Source organism: Salmo salar, chromosome ssa11, assembly GCF_905237065.1.
Source record: "Salmo salar chromosome ssa11, Ssal_v3.1, whole genome shotgun sequence".
NCBI lineage: Eukaryota > Metazoa > Chordata > Actinopteri > Salmoniformes > Salmonidae > Salmo > Salmo salar.
The window spans coordinates 10,037,353-10,058,134 of record NC_059452.1 but is presented as its reverse complement, the minus strand read 5'-3'; the positions used below and the strand labels follow the sequence as shown (position 1 = coordinate 10,058,134).

The 20,782-nt window shown below is 43.8% G+C and overlaps 1 long non-coding RNA gene across 1 annotated transcript; it reads right to left on the bottom strand.

Annotated features, from left to right (window-relative positions):
* Nucleotides 1–366: 366 nt before the first annotated feature.
* Nucleotides 367–5,290, bottom strand: LOC106561970 (uncharacterized). The gene is made up of 3 exons (XR_001318948.2): nt 5,035–5,290; nt 1,724–1,809; nt 367–436 (listed from the first exon to the last, which is right to left on the bottom strand). It is a non-coding gene; the product is annotated as an uncharacterized lncRNA (long non-coding RNA).
* Nucleotides 5,291–20,782: the final 15,492 nt, after the last annotated feature.

Sequence of the window (20,782 nt, the reverse complement as noted above, 5' to 3'; positions counted from 1 at the left end):
AAATCTGATATCAACTTTGGAGGGGACAATTACATTAAATTTTCTCAAGAGCAATTCCTGAGGGGGACACCAAAAGTAGTGCTGTAACACATAGCCTACATTGTAATATGGTAAATGTATATTGAGGAACCAAAGAAATAAGGTGTTTGCCGTACTCCTAACTACCGGTACCCAAAACTACACAACTAATCACAACAGCAATACCATTGCCTTTAACAAATCTTAGTTCAGTCACCGGTTTAAGTTGAGAGTGGGGGTATCCATGGCATTTTCCAATTATGTTCCTATTTTACAAGTCAAAAAAATTGAGAACCTTTCATAATGTTGCCAAACAAAGACTCAACAAACTTACCTGAGACTCCCTGTCTCTGCCAGTCTGTCCCTGCATATCTGTCCCCAACTCTGATGTCTGTGTGCCATCTGTTGCCTGCTCTGCCTAATGACATCATTGTGAAACATTTCCATTAGAATTTCATTTCTTTCTTATGAACATTTTATCAACTAGTCTTTGAGATATTAGGCTACTAGGGTTCTTACTTTGCGTTTTGGTGTACTGAAAAATACTCTGATGTCCGTCTTATTTTTCTGCCATTTTTCTACCTGGCTGGCTGGCTACACACACACACAGTGTGTAGGTTATTTACAGTAGGAGATGGGCTTCTATCATCTTATCTTTTATCATTCTATTTGGGCTTCGATCTAAAAGGTAGCTAGCAAATGTGAAACGGATAAAAATGACAAGAGTTGACAGCTGTATGAGTTCACCATTTACACAACATATGCTGCAACCTTTTGTAATTTTAATAGTTTGTTTCATATTGGCTGGCTTCCAACAATAGCTGAATTTGCAAAGCTAGCGAGCACCAATTCCGTTTCAGTGGTGTTTGCTATAATCTTTGCTACCCGGGTTAAATAAAGGTGAAATAAAATAAATAAATAAAAGTTCCCTTGCGACAATTTAGCTTTTGCAATGAGACCATTAAATATATTTAAGACAATGGTAGAAGAGAGTGTAGTTCTGTTCAGTTTGGACTTCAGTTTATCGCTAACCTTATCACAGGGACTTTGAAGCACTAACTTACATCATCTGCATGCTGATCTTGGAATAAATTGACGATAGCAAAGATTCCATCTTTGACGAGGCCACATAAATGGAATAATTACTAGCTAGCTTAATAGTTAATATTTGCCCGCTAGCTCTGCATATTCAGCGAGTGTGTGTGCGCGATTGACTGGATTAACCTCACGCCTTTCAGACAGTGGATACCACCCCTCTGTTACCTTGCCAACTAAGGAACTGGCAGTTGATCAAACCATTGTGAGGCAAATGGTGGGGGGGTCGCAATCTTTTGAAATGTAAAAACGCGCTATTAAGTGTCTATAATCAGCACAATTGCTTTCATTGCGTATTATTAATATTATTTAAATTACATAGTTATGTTTCAGTGATATATTGGGGGGGACAAATCATATTTTTCCCAGGATGGGGGGGTCGTGTCCCCCCGGGATTTCCGCCCCTGAGTGTGATATATCCTCCCACCCTCAATGTCACAATTCTTACATTGTTATTAAGCTCTAGATATATTAGCACTGGGGAAGAGGTATCTAGGGGGGCGGAATGAGGAGGTGTGATCCGGTCACGCAGCCTTGGCCTAGATTGAATCATCCAAACCCAAGTACAGTAAATTGTTCAGCCTGTTCAGCCTGTCAATGTCGTTCTTACTCATAGGAGTGGCCTCGCCGAAAGACACGTTGTTGTTGTCGGGGAAGGGCACCGTGGTGGGGCGGTTGTTCTTGGAGAAGGCGTACCTGTAACCACACCAAATCACAATACATCAATATTCAGGCCTACTCAACAATGTCACTGCTGAAGGTACAATATAGCTTGGCCTGAATGAAAGCTTACTGACTTTAAGCGTCAGCTGTCAGAGCAACTTACCGATCGCTGCAGCTGTACACAGCCCATCTAAATAGCCCATCCAACCAACTACCTACCTCATCCCAATATTAGTTTTAGTTTTTCTGTTCTTTTGCACACCAGTATTTCTACTTGCACATCCTCATCTGCATATATATCACTCCAGTGTAAATTGCTAAATTGTAATTTATTTATTGCCTTACCCCTTACTTCATTTGCACACATTGTATACCTGATTTTTCTATTGTGTTGACTGTATGTTTGTTTATTCCATGTGTAACTCTGTGTTGGTGTTTTTGTTGCACTGCTTTGCTTTATCTTGGCCAGGTCGCAGTTGTAAATGAGAACTTGTTCTCAACTGGCCTACCTGGTTAAATAAAGGTGAAATATATATTTTTTTAATTACACCCTCCCATCCACCCCGACCAAACACCCTCCTTTCGTTTTGGCCTTAAGTAACCTTGTGTCTTATGTAGCCATACCAAACATAACGTATAATGCTAATTTGAGTGTCCTGGATTTACATTTACTATGTTACATATAGTCTATGAGACCAGGCTGCCATTCTAGCCAATGAGAAGGCAGATACAGGTGTGACAACAGGGACAACTCTGATATAAAGTGTTTTTTTCTCAAAGTTTCCCGGGATGTCATGTGTCCTACTCATTAGACTAATAACAACCTAAGCATTACACAACTTCCATTTGATCAAATAAGCCACACATACTGTAGCAAATAAGCTATTCTATTTTTTGTTAACCAAATTCGACACTCATTGACGTTCATACAAAAACTCTCCACATGCTGGAGTAGACATATTTTTGGCCCAGTTATTCCTCTCTTCTGTTCCTCTCTGGCCTCCCAGAACGGCTTCGCCTGGTACAAACCGGGCTACTTTAATCGAATCCCCTCGTTTGGAGAAAAGGCCATTCCTTTCATCCAATCAGCATGTCCAAATGGAAATTTGGACATTGACCCATCCCACTGTAGGTTAGAGTATCTTGTCAGCATATAAAGAGGAAAGTTGCAAAAAGGATCAAAGTTGTTGATGAAGATAAGCAGTCTAATAATCCTCTCGTTTCTTGTTGGAGTATGTTTCATGAGCAATGATGTGTTCTTGGGAGCTCCAGCCACCCTAGTCATAGAATGTTCTCTCTGCTACTGCACGGCAAGCGGAACCGGAGCGCCAAGTCTAGGGCTAAAAGGCTTCTGAACAGCTTCTACCCCCAAGCCATAAGACTTCTGAACAGCTAATCAAATGGCTACCCAGACTATTTGCATTGACACCCCTCCCCTTTTTTTACGCTGCTGCTACTTGCTGTTTATTATCTATTATCTATGCCTATTCACTTTACCCCTAGCTACATGTACATATTACCTCAATTACCTCGACTAACCTGTACCCCCGCACATTGACTCGGTACAGTTACCCTGTGCATATAGCCTCGTTATTGTTATTTTATTGTTGCTCTTTCATTTTTTACTTTATTTAGTAAATATTTTTTCTTAACTCTTATTTTTCTTAAAACTGCATTGTTGGTTACGGGCTTGTAAGCCAGCATTTCACAGTAAGGTCTACACCTATTGTATTCGGGGCGTGTGACAAATAACATTTGATTTGATTTGATTTAAGACCTATTTGCAGGCACGAAGATTGTGATTAAAGAGCACATTGGGAAAGATGGAGTCAGTCAGAATGACCAGGGGGCCTCATTTATCAAAGGTGCGTGCACACAAAAAAGTCTCTAAACCTTGTGTGCACCAGTTTTCCCGCAAAGGTTGGTATTTATAATCTCCATGCAAATCTCAAACCATGCGTGTCCACAACTTCTAGAAGATTAATAACTGTTTTGCAAGCAAAAAGGTTTGGGGAAAATGGGAGGTGTTTGAATTATAATAACTGTAGGCTAATAAGGGCATTAAAAGGTAGGCCTAATGAGAAAACAGATGAATTTTCCATTGGCATAGCAGCATGTTGTCTAATATGTTTATTTTACTTTTATTATATAGGCCTAAATCATAATGCAGGACATGTCTCTCATCTTCTGACATTACTGGTTTAAATTATTCACGCTGCACAACAAATAGTAGGCTACCATTAATCAATCGCTTATTCAATAGCCAACTAATGCTCGAAAGTAAATAGACTGGTAGCCTTGACAGTATGGGTAGGCTACATAGGATTAGGAGCATGACATCATAGCTTTTTAATTTCAGAGCCTAGACCAAGGCAGGAAATATGAACAGGAGATAGAAACACAATCATGTATTGATAAACTAAATATTGAACAACAATGTGTCTTTTACATAGAAGTGTGGGCCAATAGCATTTACTTTTAAATTGTTTACAGAATGCAACATTCTGTCCACACCTCTACAGAAATAAGGTCATATTTGCCGTTGTGCTTTCTTTTAGGAACTTTCATGGCCCATTTCCAACTTCTCCAAATCATACGGCAAATGAGGGCATTTTTGTTACCATAAAAGGATGGCGTTTTCCAGGCGGGGTTGTAGCCCTCGTTCACCACCGCACAAATATAACATGTGTCTGATTTATCAATATAATATGAATCTGAGTGTGTGCGACAGTTTGATAAATCCCAATCATTTGTAGTGCAAGCAAATCCTAGAATCTCCACGTTAGCCAGAATTTAGTACGAAATGTATGCATGGTCAATAAGTGAGGCCCCCGGGAGTGTTATGATGTTGATTTTATGTGTCAAAACAGCCAAAAAAGCATGAATTGTGGTTCTGAAAAATACAGAAGGATGAAGTGGAATGCTATGATTTTCGAAGTAGGGCGTAATGATATGATTACACTGCCACCTGGTTGAATAAAGATGGCTGAATAGACGCACATGCCTGGTTCTTCTAGCGACAGCTAGCATAGTACTACATGGTGTCAGAAGTAAAGTAAACGATAGTTTCACCGAAAGCTATGGAACCACTTTCACCCCCACAAATCCTGAGCCTGGAGGGCAACATATCAGAAAATCAGAGAATATACAACAGTTCAAGATCTGAGTGCTAGCGAAAAAAGACAGAAAAACGGAGAGATGCAATGTACTGCTACACTGTGTGGGAGAGTAAGCACAAGAGCCATTGAATACACTCACATTCGTGGACGGAGAGTGAGAGTAAATCAAACCGAACATCCCAAAGTTTGAGGACTACTGTACACAAAGACCGGACGAGACATTCAACCAGTTTGTCAGCGACCTATCAAGAAACTGTGAGTACGAGCATTTATTGGATGGAATTATCAGAGACCGTATTGTGGAAGGCATAATGGACAATGACACTCGTAGGTGAACGAACCTTAGACAAGTGTATTGACATATGCCGTGCAGCGGAATGCACAGTAACCGATGGTAGACGAGTGCTCCCGTGGCTGCGGGAGACAACGCTGTTAATACTGTCATGCAGCTGTCATGCAGCGCTCAAACGCCAACACGGCGCACATGCGCGGAGGCAGATCTGGGTGCATTGCACAAAGCAGAGAGGACAAACAGTGTGAAATCAAAAAGAGGGAATAAATTAAAGCAATGCTGATCAAGATGGCACCATAGTAAACTGCAAATGCTGTTGAAAAACACATGCTTGATGAAGATGCCCAGCTTATTGAAAAACATCCTAATCACTTTGCTAATATTTGCAGCAGCAGAAATGTACATGAACTCCTTGACTGACTCGAATGAGGAGCTAACCTTAATCTTCGCTTACCTTTTGGAATAAACAGCACACAAGAAGTGTTCCACAAGAGAATGGCACAACTTTTCATAGACATTGAAAGAGTGGTGACATACAGTTGAAGTCGGAAGTTAACATACACCTCAGGCAAATACGTTTAAACCCAGTTTAAAAATTCCCTGTCTTAGGTCAGTTAGGATCACCACTTTATTTTAAGAATGTGAAATGTCAGAAAAGTAGCAGAGAGAATGATTTATTTCAGCTTTTATTTATTTATTTCACATTCCCAGTGGGTCAGAAGTTTACATACACTCAATTAGTATTTCGTAGCACTGCCTTTAAATTGTTGTGTCAGACTTGTGTCAAACATTTTGGGGAGCCTTCCACAAGCTTCCCACAATAAGTTGGGTGAATTTTGGCCCATTCATCCTGACAGAGCTAGTGTAACTGAGTCAGGTTTCTAGGCCTCCTTGCTCGCACAAGATTTTTCAGTTCTGCCAACAACTTTTCTATAGGCTTGAGGTCAGGGCTTTGTGATGGCCACTCCAATACCTTGACTTTGTTGTCCTTAAGTCATTTTGCCACAACTTTGGAAGTATGCTTAGGGTCATTGTCCATTTGGAAGACCCATTTGCGACCAAGCTTTAACTTCCTGACTGATGTCTTGAGATGTTGCTTCAATATATTTTACATTTACATTACATTTAAGTCATTTAGCAGACGCTCTTATCCAGAGCGACTTACAAATTGGTGCATTCACCTTATGATATCCAGTGGAACAACCACTTTACAATAGTGCATCTAAATCTTTTAAGGGGGGGGGGTGTTAGAAGGATTACTTTATCCTATCCTAGGTATTCCTTAAAGAGGTGGGGTTTCAGGTGTCTCCGGAAGGTGGTGATTGACTCCGCTGTCCTGGCGTCGTGAGGGAGCTTGTTCCACCATTGGGGTGCCAGAGCAGCGAACAGTTTTGACTGGGCTGAGCGGGAACTGTGCTTCCTCAGAGGTAGGGGGGCCAGCAGGCCAGAGGTGGATGAACGCAGTGCCCTTGTTTGGGTGTAGGGCCTGATCAGAGCCTGAAGGTATGGAGGTGCCGTTCCCTTCACAGCTCCGTAGGCAATCACCATGGTCTTGTAGCGGATGCGAGCTTCAACTGGAAGCCAGTGGAGAGAGCGGAGGAGCGGGGTGACGTGAGAGAACTTGGGAAGGTTGAACACCAGACGGGCTGCGGCATTCTGGATGAGTTGTAGGGGTTTAATGGCACAGGCAGGGAGCCCAGCCAACAGCGAGTTGCAGTAATCCAGACGGGAGATGACAAGTGCCTGGATTAGGACCTGCGCCGCTTCCTGTGTGAGGCAGGGTCGTACTCTGCGAATGTTGTAGAGCATGAACCTACAGGATCGGGTCACCGCCTTGATGTTAGTGGAGAACGACAGGGTGTTGTCCAGGATCACGCCAAGGTTCTTAGCACTCTGGGAGGAGGACACAAGGGAGTTGTCAACCGTGATGGCGAGATCATGGAACGGGCAGTCCTTCCCCGGGAGGAAGAGCAGCTCCGTCTTGCCGAGGTTCAGCTTGAGGTGGTGATCCGTCATCCACACTGATATGTCTGACAGACATGCAGAGATGCGATTCGTCGCCTGGTTATCAGAAGGGGGAAAGGAGAAGATTAATTGTGTGTCGTCTGCATAGCAATGATAGGAGAGACCATGTGAGGATATGACAGAGCCAAGTGACTTGGTGTATAGCGAGAATAGGAGAGGGCCTAGAACAGAGCCCTGGGGGACACCAGTGGTGAGAGCGCATGGTGCGGAGACAGATTCTCGCCACGCCACCTGGTAGGAGCGACCTGTCAGGTAGGACGCAATCCAAGCGTGGGCCGCGCCGGAGATGCCCAACCCGGAGAGGGTGGAGAGGAGGATCTGATGGTTCACAGTATCAAAGGCAGCAGATAGGTCTAGAAGGATGAGAGCAGAGGAGAGAGAGTTAGCTTTAGCAGTGCGGAGAGCCTCCGTGACACAGAGAAGAGCAGTCTCAGTTGAATGCCCAGTCTTGAAACCTGACTGATTAGGATCAAGAAGGTCATTCTGAGAGAGATAGCAAGAGAGCTGGCCAAGGACGGCACGTTCAAGAGTTTTGGAGAGAAAAGAAAGAAGGGATACTGGTCTGTAGTTGTTGACATCGGAGGGATCGAGTGTAGGTTTTTTTCAGAAGGGGTGCAACTCTCGCTCTCTTGAAGACGGAAGGGACGTAGCCAGCGGTTAAGGATGAGTTGATGAGCGAGGTGAGGTAGGGGAGAAGGTCTACGGAAATGGTCTGGAGAAGAGAGGAGGGGATAGGGTCAAGTGGGCAGGTTGTTGGGCGGCCGGCCGTCACAAGACGCGAGATTTCATCTGGAGAGAGAGGGGAGAAAGAGGTCAAAGCACAGGGTAGGGCAGTGTGAGCAGGACCAGCGGTGTCGTTTGACTTAGCAAACGAGGATCGGATATCGTCAACCTTCTTTTCAAAATGGTTGACGAAGTCATCCGCAGAGAGGGAGGAGGGGGGAGGGGGAGGAGGATTCAGGAGGGAGGAGAAGGTAGCAAAGAGCTTCCTAGGGTTAGAGGCAGATGCTTGGAATTTAGAGTGGTAGAAAGTGGCTTTAGCAGCAGAGACAGAAGAGGAGAATGTAGAGAGGAGGGAGTGAAAGGATGCCAGGTCCGCAGGGGAGGCGAGTTTTCCTCCATTTCCGCTCGGCTGCCCGGAGGCCTGTTCTGTGAGCTCGTAGTGAGTCGTCGAGCCACGGAGCAGGAGGGGAGGACCGAGCCGGCCTGGAGGATAGGGGACAGAGAAAATCAAAGGATGCAGAAAGGGAGGAGAGGAGGGTTGAGGAGGCAGAATCAGGAGATAGGTTGGAGAAGGTTTGAGCAGAGGGAAGAGATGATAGGATGGAAGAGGAGAGAGTAGCGGGAGAGAGAGAGCGAAGGTTGGGACGGCGCAATACCATCCGAGTAGGGGCAGAGTGAGAAGTGTTGGATGAGAGCAAGAGGGAAAAGGATACAAGGTAGTGGTCTGAGATTTGGAGGGGAGTTGCAATGAGATTAGTGGAAGAACAGCATCTAGTAAAGATGAGGTCAAGCGTATTGCCTGCCTTGTGAGTAGGGGGGGAAGGTGAGAGGGTGAGGTCAAAAGAGGAGAGGAGTGGAAAGAAGGAGGCAGAGAGGAATGAGTCAAAGGTAGACGTGGGGAGGTTAAAGTCACCCAGAACTGTGAGAGGTGAGCCATCCTCAGGAAAGGAACTTATCAAGGCGTCAAGCTCATTGATGAACTCTCCAAGGGAACCTGGAGGGCGATAAATGATAAGGATGTTAAGCTTGAAAGGGCTGGTAACTGTGACAGCATGGAATTCAAATGAGGAGATAGACAGATGGGTCAGGGGAGAAAGAGAGAATGTCCAATTGGGAGAGATGAGGATTCCAGTGCCACCACCCCGCTGGCTCGATGCTCTAGGGGTATGCGAGAACACGTGGGCAGACGAAGAGAGAGCAGTAGGAGTAGCAGTGTTATCTGTGGTAATCCATGTTTCCGTCAGCGCCAGGAAGTCTAGGGACTGGAGGGTAGCATAGGCTGAGATGAACTCAGCCTTGTTGGCTGCAGACCGGCAGTTCCAGAGGCTGCCGGAGACCTGGAACTCCACGTGGGTCGTGCGCGCTGGGACCACCAGGTTAGAGTGGCAGCGGCCACGCGGTGTGAAGCGTTTGTATGGCCTGTGCAGAGGGGAGAGAACAGGGATAGACAGACACATAGTTGACAAGCTACAGAAGTGTTGTTTCTTGTATTATTGTCTCTTGTGTCTTTAGAGAACTGTTTCACTTTGATATCCTTTTTCTTCTGTCCTGATTTTCTCTTTCTTTTCTTCTGTTAACTAGATATTCTTTGTTGTTCTTCGTTAGCTAGCTAGCTTCTTCCAAAAGAGTCCCTAGCAACTGCTTAGCAACTGGTAAACAATTCAGCTAGCTAAGATAACTACAATTTTATGAAAAATAGTTATTTTTCAAAAGCCTATCTTCTTTGTTTGTTGCTTGTTTTTTCTCCTATTCAGTCTTGCAGTTTTCTTTTGCTTTTTTCCGATGTACTTCACTCTAAAAACCATGTAAATTTCAATATTTGTAGGAGCTCATTTTTCAGCTGCTGCTGCTCAAATTGGAGTTCCGGAACAAACATAATATAATATAGCCACATAATTTTCCTTCCTCATGATGCCATCTATTTTGTGAAGTGCACCAGTCCCTCCTGCAGCAAAGCACCCCCACAACATGATGCTGCCACCCCGTGCTTCACGGTTGGGATGGTGTTCTTCGGCATGCAAGCCTCCCCCTTTTTCCTCCAAACATAACGATGGTCATTATGGCCAAACAGTTCTATTTTTGTTTCATCAGACCAGAGGACATTTCTCCAAAAAGTATGATCTTTGTCCCCATGTGCAGTTGCAAACCGTAGTCTGTCTTTTAATGACGGTTTTGGAGCAGTGGTATCTTCCTTACTGAGTGGCCTTTCAGGTTATGTCGATATAGTACTCGTTTTACTGTGGATATAGATACTTTTGTACCTGTTTCCTCCAGCATCTTCACAAGGTCCTTTGCTGTTGTTCTGGGATTGATTTGCACTTTTCGCACCAAAGTACGTTCATCTCTCTCCTTCCTGAGCGGTATGACAGCTGCGTGGTCCCATGGTGTTTATACTTGCGTACTATTGTTTGTACAGATTAACGTGGTACCTTCAGGCGTTTCGAAATTGCTCCCAAGGATGAACCAGACTTGTGGAGGTCTACCATTTTTTTCTGAGGTCTTGGCTGATTTCTTTTGATTTTCCCATGATGTCAAGCAAAGAGGCACTGAGTTTGATGGTAGGTCTTGAAATACATCCACAGGTACACCTCCAATTGACTCAAATGATGTCAATTAGCCTATCAGAAGCTTCTAAAGCCATGACATAATCTTCTGGAATTTTCCAAGCTCTTTAAAGGCACAGTCAATTTAGTGTATGTAAACTTCTGACCCACTGGGATTGTGATACAGTGAATTATAAGTGAAATAATCTGTCTGTAAACAATTGTTGGAAAAATTACTTGTGTCATTCACAAAGTAGATGTCTTAACCGACTTGCCAGAACTATAGGTTGTTAACCAGACATTTGTGAGTGGTTGAAAAACGAGTTTTAATGACTCCAACCTAAGTGTATTTAGACTTCTGACTTCAACTTTACATAGATGACCTACTCGTCTTTGGAAAAGACAAGAAGGAACATGACAGCAGACTGGAACAGGTTCTGGACAGGGCCAGAAGTGTGAACTTGAAGTTCAACAAGGAAAAGAGCAAAATAGACATTCGAGAGGTGAAGTACCTTGGTCACACACTCAGCCAAGATGGAGTCAAGCCAGACTCCAGCAAAGTAAAGGAGTCGATGAAATGGAGACACTCAAGGACAGGCAAGTCTTGGAGAGGTTCCTGGGTATGGGGAAATACCTGGCAAAGTTTATTCGACACTTTTTAACACTCACCAATCCACTGAGAGAGCTGTTACAGAAAGACATTGCATGGCACTGGAACGAATGACATGAAGATGCAGTGATACTAACATCAAGAAGACCGTAGTGTATAACACACAAACATCACTCAGATGCTACAATGTCACACAGCCGGTAGAGCCATCAGTGGACGCCTCCAAAGCAGGCCTGGGAGATTCAAAACAGATCAGTTGTGGCATACACTTCAAAAGCACTAACCAAGGCTCAGACCAACTATGCTCAGATTGAAAAGGAAACACTGGCCATTATGTTTGGATGGCTGAAATTTTGTCAATTCATATATGGCAAAGGGACAGAAATCCGGACTGACCACAAACCACTGGTTTCCATCTTCAAGAACCCCCTGGGAAGCACATCACCGAGAATACAGTGACTCCTCCTGAAACTGTAACCCTACCAGCTGTAAGTGGCCGATACACTCTCCAGAGCATTTTTCAAAGTCTGGGCCAACTGTGCGCTGTCCTTTGGGGCTCCCGGTCACGGCGGGCTGTGACACAGCCTGGAGTTTGTTCCTGCGATGCAGTGCTTTTGACCGCTGCGCCACTCAGTCGCTATCTGATGTGGTGCCGTGCCTTCTCAACCTTGAGGCACACTTGAAGTCAACTACTGTTGCAAAACATTTGGCACAGATCCTCCTGAAGTCACTGCGTGAGTGCTTTGCATGCATGCATGCTGAATCTTCTGGCAGCCAACTTCCATGCAACCCCTGCAGCAGCTTGCCTGATAGACCCAAGTGTGTCTCTGGCACTTCACTCAACAGAGATGGAGCCACTGATTTGGGTGGCAGAGTCTTTTGTATTTCAGCAAATCAAAGTGTACAGCCGTGGAGCAGCAGGACCCCAGCAAGATGCCAGCACGTTGAATCCAGCAAGCATCTCGAAATATAGCTTCTTCGCATCGGAAATTGTGTCTGAGGTCACTGTCCAGCCGGAGGGTCAACCTGGCAGGGCATTAAGTGGGCTTATATTTATCCAAAGCTGTGCCCTGTGGTACTGGATCTGGTTTCTGCCCCTGCGTCCCATGCGTTAGTGGAAAGAATATTCAGCCTGTCATCAGGCTTGAGAATCCAAACGAGCACCTCTCTGGAACACAGAGTCTTATTGAAGATAAACCAGACAATCTTGTTTGCTTGAACAGAAACACACACTGGCGCTGCCCATGCTCTCACAGACATCATCATGACACAGAGATCTTATGTATATCCAAGTCTATGGCCCTTGCCCAGGGACAGGAATTGAAATCCCCCAGAAATGTACTATTGGCCTACAACACAAAATAAAAGGCTCCTAGTCTCCCATGCATAGGCTACTTTCTGTCCCTAACACTAAAACTAAAATAAATAATATAACAACGAAATATAAATGGTTTTATCAAACTGAAATAAAAACAAATAAATTAAGACTGAACTAACTGAAATTAAACTGAATTTCAAATATATAAAACTAAAAACTAATACAATCAAAACTAAATCACAAACATAACCTTGCTATCAAGGCACAGAATCAAAAACAGAAAACCTTCTATGACCAAACTGGAAAGGACCTGCCTGCATTGAGGAAGGGTGACTATGTGTTCAGGACTACCACAGGACTACCACAGCCGTTGTCACTAAGGTAGAGGAACAGAAATCCGGACCTATGGTACTGGTCTGTGACACAGCCTGATTAATTTAACAATTAAAGTAATCGTCCACGTCTCCCATCTCCACAACCACAGTCTTCAGCTGGGAGTAGTACTCGATGGTCACCTGGCCGTTCTCCCTGCCAAAACCAGGGAGACTGTTTTCTAACCTTTAGTAGAAAACAAAAGCATAGAAAAACCCTGGTTGTTAATATTATTGCACCCATTGACTTCAAGCGAAGAGGTGGTGCCATCTAATCGAGCTAAATGAGGCATAAGAGCCTTGTGAGCCTAGCTAGCTAACGATGTGTAGCCGACACAGCAATAGCTACTGTTCACTGCTCATGGTATAAGTGCGAAGTGACACGTGTCAGAACATGGCCATTATTCTAAAAATAAGCTGATAGTTTTTAAAATTGTGCGCAAGCATCGGCATCTTCTAAGAACGGAAGATAATGAAAAAGAGGGGAAGCCATCTCACAAAGCACCCCCTCAAGAAGAGAACACGGACATACAATCTATGCCCACTGCAGGCCCTCAACGTACTCTGAGTGGATGGGCAGTCAAACACACTACCAGATATGAGTGAGAGAAAAAAAATTTTAAACCAAAGACTGTAGTTAAAACAGAGACATTATAGACCACACGGGAAGTTAAGTTTAAAGAAAATTAGAAAAAAAGTTATACACATAACACTGTTCTTTAGTCAGCACAAACTGTTTACACTATTCCTGTGGTTTGATAAAAATAATAATAATAATAATACTCAGCCTTCCCCCATATCTTGTGTTAGCAAATGTTTTTGTATTTTTAGCTGGGAGACGCGATTATATGATTATGCTGCCACCTGCCGGAAGAGGGAGTTAATGGTGCAGTTGAATAAAGATGGCCGAAAAGACACACACCTGCTTCTGGTAGCGACAGCTAACATAATTTTACATAGGGCACCGATAAAATGTGTTATCAGTGGCATCTCACCAGGTATTGAGGCTCAATGGTTTAGGTTGAATATGCCAGGAGTTGTGGATGCACGTCTCTTGACCCGTATGGCAACCGGAAAGGAGGATGAAAGTCTATCGGTTTTACTGTTGTTTGATGAAGAGTTTCTTCCGATACAGGTGAGAGTGTATGTCCAAAAGCCGCTGCACGTGTCAAGTGTTTGAGGAAGGAGTCTGAGGAAGCACAGTGTTGCAATTGTGGTAGGAATCATGTTCCCAAGTTCCCAGAGTGCCCTGTAAGGTAGCTGATCAAATCAAATGACTATCATTTTTAGCTACACTGAACAAAAATATAAATGCAACATGTAAAGTGTTGGTCCCATGTTTCATGATGTGAAATTTAAAAAAAATCCTATAAACTTTCCATACACACAACAAGTTTAGTTTTCAGATTTTGTGCACAAATTTGTTTACATTCCTGTTAGTGAGCATTTCTCCTTAGCCAAGATAATGAGGAGTATTTCTATCTGTGATAAAGCCATTTTGTGGGGAAAAACTCATTCTGATTGGGTGGGCCTATACCCTCCAAGGCCCACGCCATGGCTGCACCCCTGCCCAGTCATGTGGAATCCATAGATTAGGGCCCAATTGTTTAATTTCAATTGACTGATTTCCTTATATGAACTGCAACTCAGTAAAATCTCTGAAATTGTTGCATGTTGCGTTTATATTTTTATTCAGTATAACTAATTTAATTTGCTTGTGATAGTTGCTGATACTATGCTCCTATTTAACCATAATCAGAACATTTTCAACCAACCTTTATTGGCAATACTTTTTTAGTTCTCAATTCAGAAGGCATCAGTATCATAAACTTCTCTGTCCTGTTGCAGGTGGCACTCCAAAAACAATAGACTATTTAGAAAAATATTAAATCCACTTTTTGATACTCGCAAGGAGGTTCCTTGCCATCTTAGCTGCCGGAGATCTCGCATTTCCCACAACTTTGCAGCAACTAACGTTAGTCATGTCTAAGTGCCGCCAGAGATACTGGATATAATGACAATGGGATTATTTGTCCACAGAGCAGCACAACGGTCTTTCAAGTTCCCGCCTATTACACTTTTAGATTGGTGGATACATCTTGTTATTTGAATACTTTTTAAAATATTCGATGAGGGTTGTTGATGTCAATCACCTGTATTCAATGGAGAGTGAGATGCAATGCTAGCTTAATGAATACGCATATACCTCCTCAAAAACACCCACTGGGACAGACATGATTTTACATTTGGTTGTCAACTAACGTGAATTCAACATGAAATATATAAAAAAAAAGGTCACCATGTCATTGGATTTAGGTTGATTCAACAGCATCATATTGAATTTTTTTGGGGGAAATGATGTGGAAACAAAGTTAATTCAACCAGTTTTTTCCCAGTGGGCAGGGCCAACTCCGATATAAAGGGTTTTTTCTCAAAGTTGCCAGGATGTCACCTGAATCAAGCTTATATCAATACACTCCTAACAGCCGAAGCATTATCTATTTAATAAAATAATCCTCACGTATCAATATAGCAATACATTTTTAACTGATCAAATTCAACACTCTACTTTGGACTGGATGTGTCAATGTGTAATTTATAAATGTATAATCTATGAGCACACCAAAAAATGTATGGGGCACAAAGTGCGTGAGGATGACTGTGGGGTTGTCCAGAGGGCAAATTGGAGAATTTTGCATTTTTCAAACACCTGAGACAGATTTTTCCGGCAATCTAAAGCCATAATCATTAGGCTTAATTCTATGTCAAAACTTTGTCATTTTGTCTGCATAAGCATACCACTTCAGCTGTCTGTATCCTCCTGACTGTTGGTTATTTTTTTAAATAAACTAATTATGCTTCTCTGCATCTTTGCAAAAAATCTGGGCAAATGAATGTGAGTCTTATTCAGTACATTTAGTTATTGCTTGCTTTTCTAAAGTCTACCAACCTTGCCAGCAGGCATGCCAACTAAGATAAACTCAGCAGAAAAACACTGTCAACTGTGTTTATTTTCAGCAAACTTAACATGTGTAAATATTTCTATGAACATAATAAGATTCAACAACTGAGACATAAACTGAACAGGTTCCACAGACCTGTGACTAACAGAAATTGAATAATGTGTCCCTGAACAAAGGGGGGGTCAAAATCAAAAGTAACAGTCAGTATCTGGTGTGGCCACCAGCTGCATTAAGTACTGCAGTGTGTCTCCTCCTCATGGACTGCACCAGATTTGCCCGTTCTTGCTGTGAGATGTTACACAACTCTTCCACCAAGGCACCTGCAAGCTCCCGGACATTTCTGGGGGGAATGGCCCTAGCCCTCACCCTCCGATCCAACAGGTCCCAGACGTGCTCAATGGGATTAAGATCTGGGCTCCTCGCTGGCCATGGCAGAACACTGACATTCCTGTCTTGCAGGAAATCACGCACAGAACGAGCAGTATGGCTGATGGCATTGTCATGCTGGAGGTTCATGTCAGGATGAGCCTGCAGGAAGGGTACCACATGAGGGAGGAGGATGTCTTCCCTGTAACGCACAGCATTGAGATTGCCTGCAATGACAACAAGCTCAGTCCGACGATGCTGTGACACACCGCACCAGACCATGACGGACCCTCCACCTCCAAATCGATCCCACTCCAGAGTACAGGCCTCAGTGTAACGCTCATTCCTTCGACGATAAACGAAAATCCGACCATCGCCCCTGGTGAGACAAAACCACGACTCGTCAGTGAAAAGCACTTTTTGCAAGTCCTGTCTGGTCCAGTGACGGTGGGTTTGTGCCCATAGGCGACATTGTTGCCGGTGATGTCTTGTGTCTGATGTCTCATTAGCAAATGTATTTATTTACATTTTATTTTATTTATTTAACCTTTATTTAACTTGGCAAGTCAGTTAAGAACAAATTCTTATTTACAATGACGGCCTACCCCGGCCAAACCCGGACGACGCTTGGCCAATTGTGCGCCGCCCGATGGGACTCCCAATCACGGCCGGATGTGATGCAGCCTGGATTCAAACCAGGGACTGCAGTGACACCTCTTGCACTGAGATGCAGTGCCTTAAACCGCTGCACCACTCGAGAGCGAAGAGAAAGAGCAGGTGAGCCAGCTTGATGGAAAGCAGAGGGGGGCAAGCAGAAAGAACCATGTCTTGGTAATCTGTATCTTGCAATGTCTTGTCTTGCAGGAGAACCCTTTTAAGTTCCACGTAGAACCCTCTGTGGAAAGCATTCTACGTGGAACTCGAAAGGCTTCTACGTGGAACCAAAAAAGGTTCTTCAAAGGGTTCTCCTATGGGGACAGCCGAAGAACCCTTTTAGATTCTAGATTGCACCTTTGTTCCTAATAGTGTACTGGCTAAAAACTATACAATAGTACCTGAGAATTAATAATGAATGATCTGCTTAACGTGAACAGATTCTGGGCAGAGGAAACACTTCACATCTAGAAGAGGCTGACAGTGCATCACACAGTGCCACCCAAACAACACAAACAAAGATTTCCACACAAAGATGGTGAAGGGCGCATTATTATATCCTCCTGATTCCTGATTACAAGCAAAAACGAAAGTAGGAAGTACCAGTGACTCGCTCAATACTGAAGTGGTCAGATGATGCAGATGTTAAGCTACAGGACTGTTTGGCTAGCACAGACTGGAATATGTTCCGGGATTCATCCAATGGCATTGAGAGAATACCACATCAGTCACCGGCTTCCTCAATAAGTGCATCGATGACGTCGTCCCCACAGTACCCCAACTAAAAGCCATGGATTACAAGTAACATCCGCACTGAGCTAAAGGATGGAGCTGCCGCTTTCAAGGAGCAGGACTCTGACCCGGACGCTTATAAGAAATCCCGCTACTCCTTCCGACAAACCATCAAATAGGGAAAGCTTCAATATAAGACTAAGATTGAATCCTACTACACCAGCTCTGACGCTAGTCGGATGATGGCCGGACTTGCAAACTATAACAGACTACAAAGGGAAGCCCAGCCACGAGCTACCCAGTGACACGAGCCTACCACATGAGATAAATTACTTCTATGTGCTTTTAGAGGCAAGCAACATTTAAGCATGCATGAGAGCACCAGCTGTTAAAAACAACTGTGTGATCACGCTCTGCGTAGCCGATGTGAGTAAGACCTTTGAACAGGTCAACATTCATAAGGTCACAGGGCCAGACGGATTACCAGGACGTGTACTCAGAGCATGCGCTGACCAACTGGCGAGTGTCTTCACTGACATTTTCTGACATGTTTCAAGCAGACCACCATAGTCCCTGTGCCAAAGAACACCAAGGTAACCTGCCTAAATGACTACTGACCCGTATCACTCACAACTGTAGCCACAAAGTTCTTTGAAAGGCTGGTCATGGCTCACATCAACACCATCATCCCAGAAACCCTAGTTCCACTCCAATTCACATACCGCCCCAACAGATCTACAGATGACACTATCTCTACTGCACTCCACACTGCCTTTTCCGACCTGGACAAAAGGAACACCTACGTGAGAATGCTGTTCATTGACTACAGCTCAGCGTTCAACACCATGGTAAACTCAAAGCTCATCACTAAGCTAAGGATCCTGGGACTTAACACCTCCCTCTGCAACTGGATCCTGGACTTCCTGAATGCCCCCAGGTGGTAAGGTTAGGGAACAACACATTGGCCACACTGATTCCCAACACGGGGGCCCCTCAGGAGTGCGTGCTTAGTCCCCTCCTGTACTCCCATGACTCAATGGTCAAGCACGACTCCAACACCATGTAGTCATGGCTCTATGTAGTGCTGTGTGCCTCCCATTGTCTGTTCTGGACTTGGGGACTGTGAAGAGACCTCTTGTGTCATGTCTTGTGGGGTATGCATGGGTGGTTGAGCTGTGCGCTAGTAGTTCAAACAGACAGCTCAGTGCATTGACCATGTCAATACCTCTCATAAAAACAAGTAGTGATGAAATCAATCTCTCCTCCACTTTGTGCCAGGCGAGACTGACATGCATATTATTAATATTAGCTCTCTGTGTACATCCAAGGGCCAGCCGTGCTGCCCTGTTCTGAACCAATTGCAATTTTCCTAAGTCCTTTTTTGTGGCACCTGACCACACGATTGAACAGTAGTCCAGGTGCAACAAAACTAGGGCCTGTAGGACCTGCCTTGTTGACAGTGCTGACAAGAAGGTAGAGCAACGCCATATCATGGACATACTTCTGTCACGAGCGGGTAGAACTGTTTTAGGATGAGTCAAGCGCAGGAGACTGAGGTCCGTTGGAACAAACTTGATTTAATAAATCCAAAGGCAAAATCCATATACGGCTGGGAGCACAACAGTCAAAAAGACTAAAAGAAGCTCCGCTCAAAAGGGCAGACGGGGCGCAGCCCGGCAACCCTACTGCCTATACAATAAGTCGTAACCCAAACAATATAACACCACACGTAACAAAGAACAATCCCGCACGAATCCTAACTAAACACAGACAGACTAAATACCCCCCCACTAATGACAAACACGAAACAGGTGCAATCAAAAAACAGACATAACTAACAGACACTGAAACACAGATCGGTGGCAGCTAGTAGGCCGGCGACGACGACCGCCGAGCACCGCCCGACCGAGGAGAGGCGCCACCTTCTGTGGACGTTGTGACAACTTCTCCCCATCTTAGCTACTGTTGTATCAATATGTTTTGACCATGACAGTTTACAATCCAGGCAGTTTAGTCATCTCAACTTGCTCAATTTCCACATTATTTATTACAAGATTTAGTTGAGGTTTAGGGCTTAGTGAATGATTTGTCCCAAATACAATGCTTTTAGTTTTAGAAATATTTAGGACTAACTTATTCCTTGCCACTGTTGGTTTCTAATTTTGAGTAAATAACTCAGACACTAGAGAAGCTTAACCAAGTTTAATTCTTCCCAAAGGGTCAATACAGCTGTGGCTTCCCCCGTGGTGGAATTCATACCCCACTTTGGGTGGAGTCTCCTCCTTATCGCTAAACATTGCATCATTCTTGCTAAGCAGGGAACTAAGTGATATGAGCCATCAACGGTTTCTCCCCTAATCAGTACTGTCACATGCGATTGTTTTCCCTGCACTCAGCCCCTCCAAAACTTCATTATGGCACCCCTCATGTCTCTTTTGTAACTAATGTTCCTATTCTTCTGAGTATAACAATGTTCCAAGTTTAACCCTGAATCCAACAGTCCCTCATCTGGATTAATAGCTACCTAATGTTTAATTTACATAAACATGGAAGTTACTTATAAATGAACGAACAATGATAACAAAACATTCACCACCGTGAGGTTTACAGACTCAGACACTTATGGCCTCTGTTCTATGATCACACCATACACAATTTTATTTCCATCTCTCATCACACAACAAAATGACATTCCAGCTGAATCTGCTGTCTTGTTCCATGTCAGCTGGACCGGTTTTTAATTTCTCCACTTCCTCCTTCTCGTTCCTAATAGAATGATAGAACAAGACTTGGAAAGCAACAAAAAGACACACCAAACATAACAGTATTAACAATGTGATAAGCTATGCATAATTATATATGCATGAAAACCAAAGTCTGAGACCATGACAATTCCCACACTCTCTTCGCCTGACTCTATGCATCAGGATACATTTCTTCTGGATTCCACAAAGATGAAATCCATAAAAAGCCTCCTCATGCTTTCGCCCTGTCTTCCCCTTTCGGCCGCAGGTTCCGAGAGGTGTTCCCAAGTCATGTCATTTTCACTTTGTTCCCCATCTCCTCCATCCTCTTAAGGTAACTCAGCACTGTATATGCTTTCACATCAATGCCTTCAACATGTTGTTTAGAGTACAATTACCCCCAACATCTATCCTCTTTCATATAATGCATTAACCAATAAAGCAGCTAACCCCAACCAAACTATGATGTTTAATAAGGCTAGGCGTCCCGCTAGTGGGACAACTTCCGGTGAAACTGGAGGGCGCGCAATTCAAATAAATAATCAT